The sequence below is a fragment of the Siphateles boraxobius genome, unplaced genomic scaffold, assembly GCF_051911475.1.
Source record: "Siphateles boraxobius isolate OS27281-9 unplaced genomic scaffold, OSU_SipBor_1 47, whole genome shotgun sequence".
Taxonomy (NCBI): Eukaryota; Metazoa; Chordata; class Actinopteri; order Cypriniformes; family Leuciscidae; genus Siphateles; species Siphateles boraxobius.
The window spans coordinates 3,160,532-3,172,953 of NW_027509108.1; the positions used below are offsets into that span (position 1 = coordinate 3,160,532).

The 12,422-nt window shown below is 39.2% G+C and overlaps 1 protein-coding gene across 1 annotated transcript in view; it reads left to right on the top strand.

Annotated features, from left to right (window-relative positions):
* Nucleotides 1-12,422, top strand: part of LOC143710510 (B-cell receptor CD22-like) — a 773,497-nt gene that overhangs the window by 612,898 nt on the left and 148,177 nt on the right. The window lies entirely within an intron of this gene.

The window sequence follows — 12,422 nt, forward strand, 5'->3', positions numbered from 1 at the left end:
AATGTATGGCTCATGAATAAGTAAACCATTAATTAATTATTACTGCATCAGCAACTAATAAAGAGTCTATATGATTAATAGATTAAGTAATAAATGAATTGCTATTAATTAAACGTGTCATGTATTCATTCCTTAATAACATATTTTATTAGTTAATAATGAAGTAAAGTCATAACATAATGATAGATTTGCAAATCATGCTAATCATTAGCTAATGATTAATTAAAGCAGACAACTGGAAGTTGAAGTGCATACTAGCGTTGACTAATTGTGGTAATTAACACATTAATTTACACTATTAGTATATAAAATATGTTATTAAGGAATTAATACATGATGACACGTTTAATTAATAGCAATTCATTTATAACTTAATCTATGAATCATATAGACTCTTTATTAGTTGCTGATGCAGTAATCATTAATTAATGGTTTAGTTATTTAGGAGTCATACATTAACTCATGATTATATGTGCATTAGTTAAACATGAATTAATGCTTATTAGTGCACCGTATTGTAAAGTGTTACCGAAACAAGGATAGGAAACAACAATAGAAGGAAACAAATACCTATCTCTGAGTTAAACAGGACCATACACTTTCATTAAAACTTGTTTTTTCTTTACAAAACTTTACAAATGACGAATTACACTTGTGATATGATCTGTGTGAAACCAGACATCAGACGGACGGTGATGAAATGCAGGAAGCAGAACATTGAACACTAACCATGAAAAACTTTCTGCTGTAAATGTTAGCAGCTTCCGCGGTTAGCATTATATCAGCAAAACATGAATAATACACTTTTGTTTGGAAGCAACAAATGAATCACAAAAATGTCCCTAGTAGATATTTTCCCAGTGTTATATTTCCTGGGGTTAGCAGCAGTGCTAACTGATCCATGTTAACTAGCCAAAACCTTATTCTCTTAGTTAGTAATTAACTCGTATGTCATTTCCAGAAGAGACTCACCTGGAATCAGGAGCAGAAACACCAGAGCAAGAGTTATCAGTGACATCACCACAGGAAACTAAATCATTTACACAACAGTACAACATGTCAGCTTTTGTTTCATAAAAACTATGATAACAGCAGTGTATTAGATCATAAACAGTGCAAAAATGATTAAAAATACTTTAAAATCGTTACTGTTAGTAGATTTCCACGATTGAAACTCATTTAAAGACAACATTAGGAACACATGAGCTCCGGATGTTCAGAGGTTTTTATGGAAGAAAATGTTTCTGACTTCAATTTTCTTTTGTGGAGATTCTTTAGTTAGACAATATTAATGACTGAACAAGTGTAACTCTTACCATTTTGTAGTTTCAGCCGCTGTAAACAAACTCCAGGAGAGTGAAGTGCAAATGCAAGCTGAAAACTTTCTTCTGCTATTTTACAGTTTTTTTCCTTCCTCTTTTTAAAGTATGTTTAAGCAACCGGACCCACGCCGAGACAGCAACAACCCACATGAAACTACTTGTAAATAAAAACAAAGATAAAACACTCTCTCAAGAGGATTGGTTAAAAAAAAAAATCTAAATTGCATGACTACAGATCTTCCATTACAAAAATCAGTGTGAAGAGAAAATTCCTGTCACCAGGATTAGATGCTGTTTTTCAGCTTCCTGAAAAGTGTTTTTATTTCTTTATGACAAGGAGTTCTTCATTTTTGTGTTTACAAAATAAGATCAAACTGTGTTTACATGCATGTTCAGTAATATTTTACACCTCCTTGAGGCAGGAGCATGCAATTCCCTTCCTTTATAGAAGAATCAGGAAACAACACAATGGATGGATAAATGGATACATGGATGATGGATGAGTGTATGGATGGATGAAGGGATATTTGGATGAAGGCATGGATGGATGGATGAAGGGATGGATGGAGGGATGGATGGATGGATGAAGGGATGAATGGATGGATGGAGGGATGGATGGATGAAGGGATATTTGGATGAAGGCATGGATGGATGGATGAAGGGATATTTGGATGAAGGCATGGATGGATGGATGAAGGGATGGATGGAGGGATGGATGGATGGATGAAGGGATGGATGGATGGAGGGATGGATGGATGAAGGGATGAATGGATGGATGGAGGGATGGATGGATGGACAAATGGATGAAGGGATGGATTGATGGATGGATGGATGGATGAAGGGATGGATTGATGGATGGATGTATGAATGAAGGGATGGATGGAGGGATGGATGGATGGACGAATGGATAAAGGTATGGATGGATGGATGGATGAAGGGATGGATGGATGGATGAAGGGATGGATGGATGGATGGATGATGAATGTGTAAATGGATGGATGAAGGGATGGATGGATGGATGGATGAAGACATGAATGGTTGGATGGATGGAGGGATGGATGGATGGATGGATGATGAAAGTGTTGATGGATGGATGAAGGGATGCACGGATGAAGGGATGGATGTATGGATGGATGATGAATGTGTATATAGATGGATGATGAATGTGTAGATGGATGGATGATGAATGTGTAGATAGATGGATGATGAATGTGTAGATGGATAAATGAAGGTAAGGATGGATGGATGGATCCATGAAGGGATGGATGGATGGATGGATGGATGAATGGATGGATGGATGGATGGATGGATGAAGGCATGGATGGTTGGATGGATGGATGATGAATGTGTAAATGGATGGATGAAGGGATGGATGGATGGATGGATGAAGACATGAATGGTTGGATGGATGGAGGGATGGATGGATGGATGGATGATGAATGTGTTGATGGATGGATGAAGGGATGCACGGATGAAGGGATGGATGTATGGATGGATGATGAATGTGTATATAGATGGATGATGAATGTGTAGATGGATGGATGATGAATGTGTAGATAGATAAATGAAGGTAAGGATGGATGGATGGATCCATGAAGGGATGGATGGATGAAGGGATGCACGGATGAAGGGATGGATGTATGGATGGATGATGAATGTGTATATAGATGGATGATGAATGTGTAGATGGATGGATGATGAATGTGTAGATGGATAAATGAAGGTAAGGATGGATGGATGGATCCATGAAGGGATGGATGGATGAATGGATGGATGGATGGATGAATGGATGAAGGCATGGATGGTTGGATGGATGGATGATGAATGTGTAGATGGATGGATGAAGGGATGGACGGATGGATGGATGGATGGATGGATGGATGGATGGATGGATGGATCCTCAGTGTGTTCACACGACCCATCGAGACACGAGGTCTGAACGAGGGAGACTGGCTCTTCTGGACGACACCAGCGCTCATGTTCTCACGGCTCTCGTCTCTAGACTGGCTCCAGAAGACTCGGGGAAGTACTGGTGTGGTGTAGATATCGATCTCCTGCCGGATTTTACCTCTGAGATCTGGATAACGGTCAGCAAAGGTGAGATACACAACAGCTGAAGACTCACTGTCCTACTGAAAATACTTAATATATACGAGCGGTTTTCAGTTTTCTGAGTCTCATCGACAATAAACACAAGTTCTTATCAGCCTCATCCAGCTCATTTACATAAATGTGATTAAAGTGGATAATTCCACGCGCTTCCGTGTCAAAGTGTCTGTTTTAAGCAGCTTCTGTTCATGTGTGCAAAGACATTTTAGAAATCCCGACCAGCTGATGTTTTACGGCCATGTCCGGAATAAAGAGTAGGCCTATGTATGGTAAACCCATATATATATAAATACAGTTAGGGTGATATTAAAGGACATAAACCGTGATATAAGATTTTGGCCACATTGCCCATCTCTAAGTCATTAATTGCCTGCATAACCTGACCAGGCACGACCACAAACATCTTGCGCATCGTTTGGTCACACCACAAGGTGTCACTGTGGTCTCAAAGCTTCAGATCTGCCACTCTGAGCTCGATTGCTATGTCTGAGGTAAAACACACCCCCTCATTAGCATACCGAGGAAGAAATGTAGAAATAAATAAATGTAGACATAAATACATATATACATAAATAAATGTGAAAATATGTAAAAGTGGAAATAAAGAAATGCATAAATAAATAAATGAGTAAATAATATAAATGTGGAAAAAGATACAATTATAGATAAATAAGTAAATAAAAGTATACTTATTTATTTGTTTTTTTTTTACATTTCTTCATATATTTATTTATGTATGTTTGTTTTTTACATTTGTTGTATATTTATTTATGTATTTATTGATGTATTTTTTTTTTGTATATTTATTGATGTATTTATGGATGTATTAATTAATATGTCACGTACGGCAGTTCATACTCTTATGCCGTTTTCACATGATGTAATATACATCTCTGATGTCCTCAGAATGTGTCTGTGAATGTTTCAGCTCAAAATACCACCAGATGTTTTTTTATTATCCAACTTTTTCCTGGTTAGCGAATTTACCCATGATTCATTGCGGGTTTGAACCGGAAGCCGGTTGTCCTTTTCCAGTTCGAAGCTTTATGAAGATTAAGCGCCGCTCGCTCAGAACGCCAGCAGTGATGTGCTGGTTAGAAAACATGTGAAATAAGTAGGGCTGCCCCTGCCCGTGCACGACTGAAGTTGGGTTGGAAGTTATGTATACTAAGCTATATGGGAGAAAATGCTAAACCATAATGAGCGTTTTCGTAATATAATGCCTATTCTGCATCTCAACGCACGCATAAGCTTGCCACAAAAAAAAATAAACGGCAAAAGTAATGATTATGCATGAAACATTTGAATTGTTTATTAATAACTAGTGTTTTCTGTAAGTGTCGACTGCAAAGATAAATTTGATGATACTGACTCGCCATCTTCGCAGTAGTGAACGAGCCTATAGAGAGAAATGCACACTTCATACGTATTAACCTATACATAAGCAGAGAGCAGCCCATTTCTGCTCGTTTTTAATTATTTTGTTTAAAAGTACACATTTCAAGCTTTCTATAGATATACTTATCATGTATGTGAGGCAAGTCACTTATACGCTGAGTTTAATTAATAAGACGCGCTCCAGTTCACGCGCCCGCGGATCTGTGTCCAGTATATATACTATATTTGCTTCTTATTTATTATTCCAGGCAATTTGTTGATAAAACATTGATAAAAATGAAGATACAATTTATACAAAACGAAATTCACTTTAAAGAAAGGCTTTCTACAAAACAAAACTTGATAAGTGGTCAAAATCATGTCTGAGCCATTCCAAATGTTTTCCGATATATTGGACATCTTATGATCATATCTGACTCATCTCATGCGGTTCCCTTTTCATATAATCAACATAGATGAAATACATTTTAAAAAAAACATTATATTGTGAAACTTAAATATAAACATATGTTTAGTTTTTGTTTTTGTTTAACTTATATTTAAGCGTCACACTGCTCCGCTTTGCTCACGTGCTCTGGTGTGTAGCCTATAGCCTTTACATGCATGTGTGTGTGATGTGATGGAGGGGTGCGATTCTCGAATATTAATTGCATAATACCCAGTGATCTTCGAATATTATTTTTGCTTGAAATGCCCATCCCTACTGGTAACGTATTACACCTTTTTCGGTGGATGCTTCAGTTTTAGCGCAGCTAACCAAAAACGTCTACTCTCTGGTATTGAATGTAGCTGATACGAACCGGACATAGGCATTCTCTCATTTTTATCTAATACTCAAAGCACCCAGTTTCTAAAAAGTTGTTTATCTCCTTTTAATTGTTAAAACAACCAACAACAGCACATGTAGAGCCTGAACTCATTCTCTCACTGCTAATACAGTACGAACCGGAAGTAGGCAACCGGAGTCGTCGTCATGGCGGCGCGCATTGTTTAGAGAAGAATAAGGTGGATATCTTATCTTTAAATGCAAATGAGTCGCTGCTCCGCCCCCGTTCAGACGAGGACCAATCCTTTACACGAGCTTCAGATACTATGGGAACAACCAGAGCCATATAGAGTGAGAGTTGCGACAACTCCATTGACTTCAATGGAACGTTTTTTTTTCTGCAATGGCGGCTCGCAGAGATTCTCAATAGTTCCCGGATGATCCAGCAGCGCGTTAGAGCTACAGCAGAACAGACCGTTTGTGATGCACTTTTAAAAGGTAAGACGTTTAAAGAATAAGATTGTATATTATCAGTACATCTGAATCAAATTAACTTATGTATTAAAGCATGCTAGTTGATTATTGCTCTCTAAATTAGTAGTTTTAGGGGACGTTGTCAGGTAAAATAAAGGTCTTTGGATAAAGTTAATACCGCATAACAAACCAAGCTCTATTAATGCATGTTTATCTTTTGTTGTGTAATAAGAGGGAAAGACTTATAAACAGGGGTTAAATATAACATTGGGGAGTGTGATAGTTGTAACTGATCAAATGAGAATATCGGTTTCATTCCATATTAAATGTGCAATAACGGGGAAAAAAAATCCTTATTTTAGATTTCATATTTGAGTAAGCACAAACGTAGGGTTGGAGTTTTTTATTCATTGTGTTTCTGTTGATATTTTTGTGCTAAATCAGTGCAAAAGTGTGTATATATTTATATATATATATATATATATATATATATATATATATATATATATATATATATATAGGTCATTGACAAATAAAGAAATAAATGTTTTTTTAAATCTTTTCAAAACTGATGTAATGTATATTTTTGTGTCATGAACAATGTATATAAATAAGTTTCAGTTGTGAACAAGTGTTTAAATTCAGCTGAAAGTGTACCAATCTACTCATACTTGAAAGCAGTTTTACCAGTATTTGATAGAGATCTACAAGGATCATTAAGGCTCCTCTGGACAATGCTTTATCATGCATACTGTCATTACCATAATAAGAGAGCCATGTTTGCAGTTGTGCCATTCTGACATGCAAATTGCTTGACAAAAGGTTTTCAATTATCTCAACAGCTATAAATCTACTGAAATGTATAAAATTTGTTTATATGAACGGTTAAAATTATGCCAAAGAATTTCATTTTTTATTTTTTTATTCTTAAAACGCCATTTAAATTAGTATTTTAGTCTTTTCATTTGTGCGGACAGTTGCACAACCTGACATTTTGTGGGGTTTAAGATATAACAGGACTATAAAATATATTATGTATTCATTTATATAGTAATAAGTGCATAAGCATTGTAAACATTAAGATGAATACAATTTTACATGTTACTTGTTTGCAATGGCTTTTTAATACAATCACATATTTCCTGCAAGTCTCCTGTCCTTGTGAAACCATAGTGAACATTACGTGATAACCCTTAAATAACATACACGTTTAAGAACACAAAAATACTTCAAAACAACTGCAAAATGGTCTTTAACGAAGGTGAAGTTAGCCAGAAAATGTTAACAAAGGCAGGCAACGCTGGTTGACCACATAAACATTAAATATTAGCAGATTTGTATCTTTTAAAAACAATATTGCTGTAACTACATACACATACTACATCCAAATGTCAATGTATTATATACATATTGCAAACCAACGCATTTATTGACTACAAACTACCAAAAATCACGGTTCTGCTCTCTAACTCCATCGATTTGAATTGGCGCCGAAGCACTTCCTGGAACTATCTGAGGTCTACGCGAATCACGTGACAACCAAGGATTTCGAACTTCCGTTGTCGCAACTCTCTCTCTATGGCTCTGGGAACAACATAGCAGCCGAATTTCTCTCAGGGAAAATGTCAATAATACCCGTAGCGAGTGCAGTCTTACATGTTTGAACCGGAGTCAGACACAGATGGAGAGACTCAGGAAGAAGCTGCAACTGTTAGACTGGACATGGACGTTTCTCAGTGGTTAGTGGATACATGTATGTAACTTAGTTGTTGTACAGTCATGTTAATCTATAAACTGTTGTACAGGTGCTTGTGTGTGAACTGTATTAGGATGCCCACAGAGCCAGAACATATATGCTGCATGGAGATAGGTATGGTTTAGTGTACGGTTATAATGTGGGTCTACTGCTTCTCACTCAGGGGATCTAGTGCAGATCCTCTCTAGTCGAGGACGGGTATCCTACTCTTGTGTAGGAGTAAAGGGGAATCTGACACAGCTTGTTCTGAGAGATACATAATGATATATGGGGATTATAAAAAAAGTATTGGGTTGAATTTTACCATTAGGCTGTTTTTACACCGTGGACACACATCTGTGTTCAAACACCTTATACGAGACTCAGAAGTTGAGATTGTTTTTTTTCCCAAACGATTAGATTGTACAACCAGCGTTATAGAAGATGATTGACTATATTCTAGGATTACTTGTATATAATCATAATGCTTTGCAAAAAATTGATACTGGAGAATGAGTTGTGTTGCTGTTGTGAATGTCGTTGAAGTTTTTTATTTAGTCATTTATTGTTGTGATGGTGTGACATGTAAATTTCCCCCCTGGGATAATAAAGTTGATCAGTCTTATAAAAGTGAATTTTGCATAATAGGTCGCCTTTAAAGGTCCCGTTCTTCGCGATTCCATTTTTCAAACTTTAGTTAGCGTGTAATGTTGCTGTTAGAGCATAAATAATACCTGTAAAATTCTAAAGCTCAAAGTTCAATGCCTAGCGAGATATTTTATTTAACAGAAGTCCCCTTTCAAAGCCTACAGCGAACGTTCGGCTTTTAACAAGCCATTTCATGTTTAATTTAATAATCAAATGTACTTCTGCATTAATTAAAAGCAAATTCTATTACTGTTTGATGATCATTTTATATTTACATTTTGTTCAATACGATGATGATGAATATTCCTACACTTGCCACTGTGATCCCCAACCAGACGAGCCAACCGGCACCACGACCAACTGAAAGAGGGAGAATATCATAATTAAATCTAAAAACAAAGAATGAAGTGTGTTAATAAAAGCTTCACCTGTGACAGTTACAGCGTCTGATCTCTGAGATCCATGTTGATTGTGAGCCTGACAGTAGAAGCGTCCACTCTGTAGTGCACTGAAACTCTGTCCAGATCCAACAGCTGAGGTTTCATTCTCCTTAAACCAGCTGAAGTTCAGAGCAGGAGGGTTTGAGTCACTGACTACGTTTACATGCAGCCAATAACCCGTTCAAAACCGGGATATTAGCAATAACCCGGTCACGCACGGCCATGTAAACACCGGCAAAAACCCGAATGTGCTCATATCCCGGATTTTAAAAATTGCGTATACAAAAACCTGGAGTATACCGGAAGAAAACATGGCGAGACGCAGCGTAGCATACTTTTGGAGCGAGTTCACTACCAGCATCAAAGCGCAAACAAAGACGAACGCTATCTGCCCCGAACTATTCATTATCCGCGCGCTGCTGCTGCTGCTGTTGTTGTCTTTGGATACACGAAGAAGAATCGGAAATGACGCATATTGCGTCTTAAGGTTGTCCGTACTTCCAGACGCTAACCGTGCGTCGCCGTTTACATCGGGATATTGCAATTCCATGTAAACAGGAGTAACTCTCTCTGCTCACGCATGTAAACGGTTTATTCCTAATGTTTCAGAAACCCGAAACCATAACCCGAAAATTGGCTGCATGTAAACGTAGTCACTGATGCAGTTCAGAGTCACTGAATCTCCCTCCACTATTACACCAGATCCATTTATCAACACTGAGAAGTTTCTGGGAGGATACAGACAAAAATGACAATTCACAATAACTAGTACAAATTGAGGTGTTTGAAAATTTGAAACAATTTGCAGATGATTATTAACTTACACATGACGTTTAAAGTCACAGCGGAGTATTTCTCTCCATGTTTATTGATGGACTTGCATATATTCACACAGTAACCAGCTTACCGTGTTCTGGTCTCTCCAGCGGACGTTGAACTGATGAATTTCTCGTGGTTACACACTGTTTGTTTTTAAAATGCTTGCAAATACAGAAATGTTTCTTCCTCTTTCTTTACTCATGCCCACACAAGCAACCTTAGACAACTTTTCGTCATGATCCAATGGCATTTATTGATATATAAAAAGTCATTAAACCCAAAATGTTGAACAATATAAAGAAGTTTGTCCATCAATTTGATTGATCTTCTACAAAGATGTATTAACATATAGGACGTATTTACAGTTTCTCTTGAATTTCCATATTTTAAGATTGAAGCGATGTTCATAAATAAATAGAATAAAAATCATTTTTAAACCAAGTTTTTATAACCTTTCTTCCTAGAAACATTTTCTGAAGAATTATTGAGTAAGACATTCGAGATAGGAACTTATATTGAGTAAGACTGGATGTTGAAACTTTGACCATGGACAGACAAGTTAGTTTGTTGTTGTCACAGAGTCATCTGTAACACCTGCCACACCATCAGACTCTAATAACCCAAATCCACTCATTCGCTCATTATCTCCTGAATACTAATTCACTATACCTGCACCCGCTCATCACTTCCAACACTTAAATACCCTCACGTCCCTTCATTTATTGTCTGGTCTCGTCAGAGAATGTTAGACTCCCTGTCACTCCTGAAATATCCTGATTATCATCAATATCTACCTCAGGCTTGTGAACTTCCACCATCTGCTTATTAAATAAAACTTCTCACCTGTCATTCTTCTGTGTCTCTCTTCTGTGCGTGACAGAAGACCAGACCATCAATATGCAAGGAGCCACAGGTACTGGAGAAGGCCAGCCACGGGTCCCTCGCGGTGAACAAACACCTCCCGGCAACCAGGCAGTTCCTCCCGCTCCTGACCCACATGCACCGCCGACGATCTACAGTCCTATCGCCCGTCCAACTACGTACTCCGGAGAAGCGGAGGGCTGCAACGGTTTCCTACTTCAGTGCTCGCTCTATATGGAGGCGCAACCACAGGTTTTTCCCACTGATCGTACCAAGATTGTCTGCCTGATCTCCCTCCTCTCAGGTCGCGCTCTCCAGTGGGCCCAAAACATCTGGGACTCAAACAGCGCTCTCACTCGCTCATGGGAAGCATTCATCGCGCATTTTAAGGAGGTTTTCGGCCTTAACACTTCCGCTCTCTCCATCCATGATCAGCTCTACCACCATCGTCAGGGAAATGCCTCGGTGAGTGAGTACGCGCTTCAGTTCCGCACTCTAGCGGCCAACAGTGGGTGGAATGAGACTGCGCTTATCACCTGTTTCCGTCAAGGACTGAATCCCCGCATTCGTCAGCAGATCGCTGTCCATGATGATGTCATGGGTCTAGAAGCGATCATCCAACGCACCATTAGAATTTCCCAACGTTTATCAGCTTGTTCTCTGGATCAGTCTGCAGGACCCTCCCGACGTATTACATCATCTCTATCCCTTCCGGCACCAGAACCCATGGAAGTGGATTCTTTCCATCTCACCGCTTCAGAGCGTCAGCGACGCATTAACCACGCCCTCTGTCTGTACTGTGGTTCGGGTGAACATCTCATCAGCCAATGTCCAACTAGACCACCACGCGCTGCGGTGAGTTCCATTTGTATTCCTCCCATGATTTCTCCGCTAACACGCACTCCAGTGATGGTCATAACTGGTTCTCGCTCTGTTCCAGCGTACGCCCTCATTGACACTGGCTCCTCGGGCAACTTCATTTCCGTCCAGCTCCTCAAGAGACTCCACCTCCCGAGGCGAAGGTCCCCAAAGAAGTTAGAAATTCAAACCATACTAGGTAAGCCACTGGATCTCAGAAGTGCCTACAACCTCGTACGCATTAGAAGTGGCGACGAATGGAAAACAGCGTTCATCACTCCTTCGGGGCACTACGAATACCTCGTTATGCCTTATGGATTGTCCAACTCTCCATCCGTTTTTCAATCCTTCATGAATGAAGTATTCCGAGAGTTCTTACAACGGTTTGTAATAGTGTACATTGACGACATCCTGATCTTCTCCAAGAATCTAACCGAACACCATCATCACGTCCGCCAAGTTCTACAAAAACTTAGAGAGCATCAACTCTTCCTAAAACTGGAAAAATGTGAGTTCCACCGTACCACCGTCCACTTCCTAGGCTATGTAATCAGTCCTCTGGGAGTCCAAATGGACCTGAGGAAGGTGGATACCATCAGGAACTGGCCTCAGCCCACCACCACAAAGGAACTTCAACGGTTCCTGGGTTTCGCAAACTTTTACCGCCGTTTCATCCACCAATACAGTTCCATCAGCTCCTTGCTGACTTCTCTCCTCAAGGGCCGACCCAAATCTTTGTCTTGGAGCCAAGCGGCGGTTCAAGCCTTCCAACAACTCAAAGAAGCCTTCTGTTCTGCTCCCATCCTGATCCATCCCAATCCAGATCTTCCCTTCGTGGTGGAAGTGGACGGCTCATCAACCGGGGTGGGAGCCGTTCTATCCCAGTACCAAGGAGAACAGCCAGTACTCCATCCATGTGCTTTCTATTCAAAGAAACTGTCCCCGGCTGAACTAAATTATGACATCGGAAACCGTGAACTGTTGGCCATCAA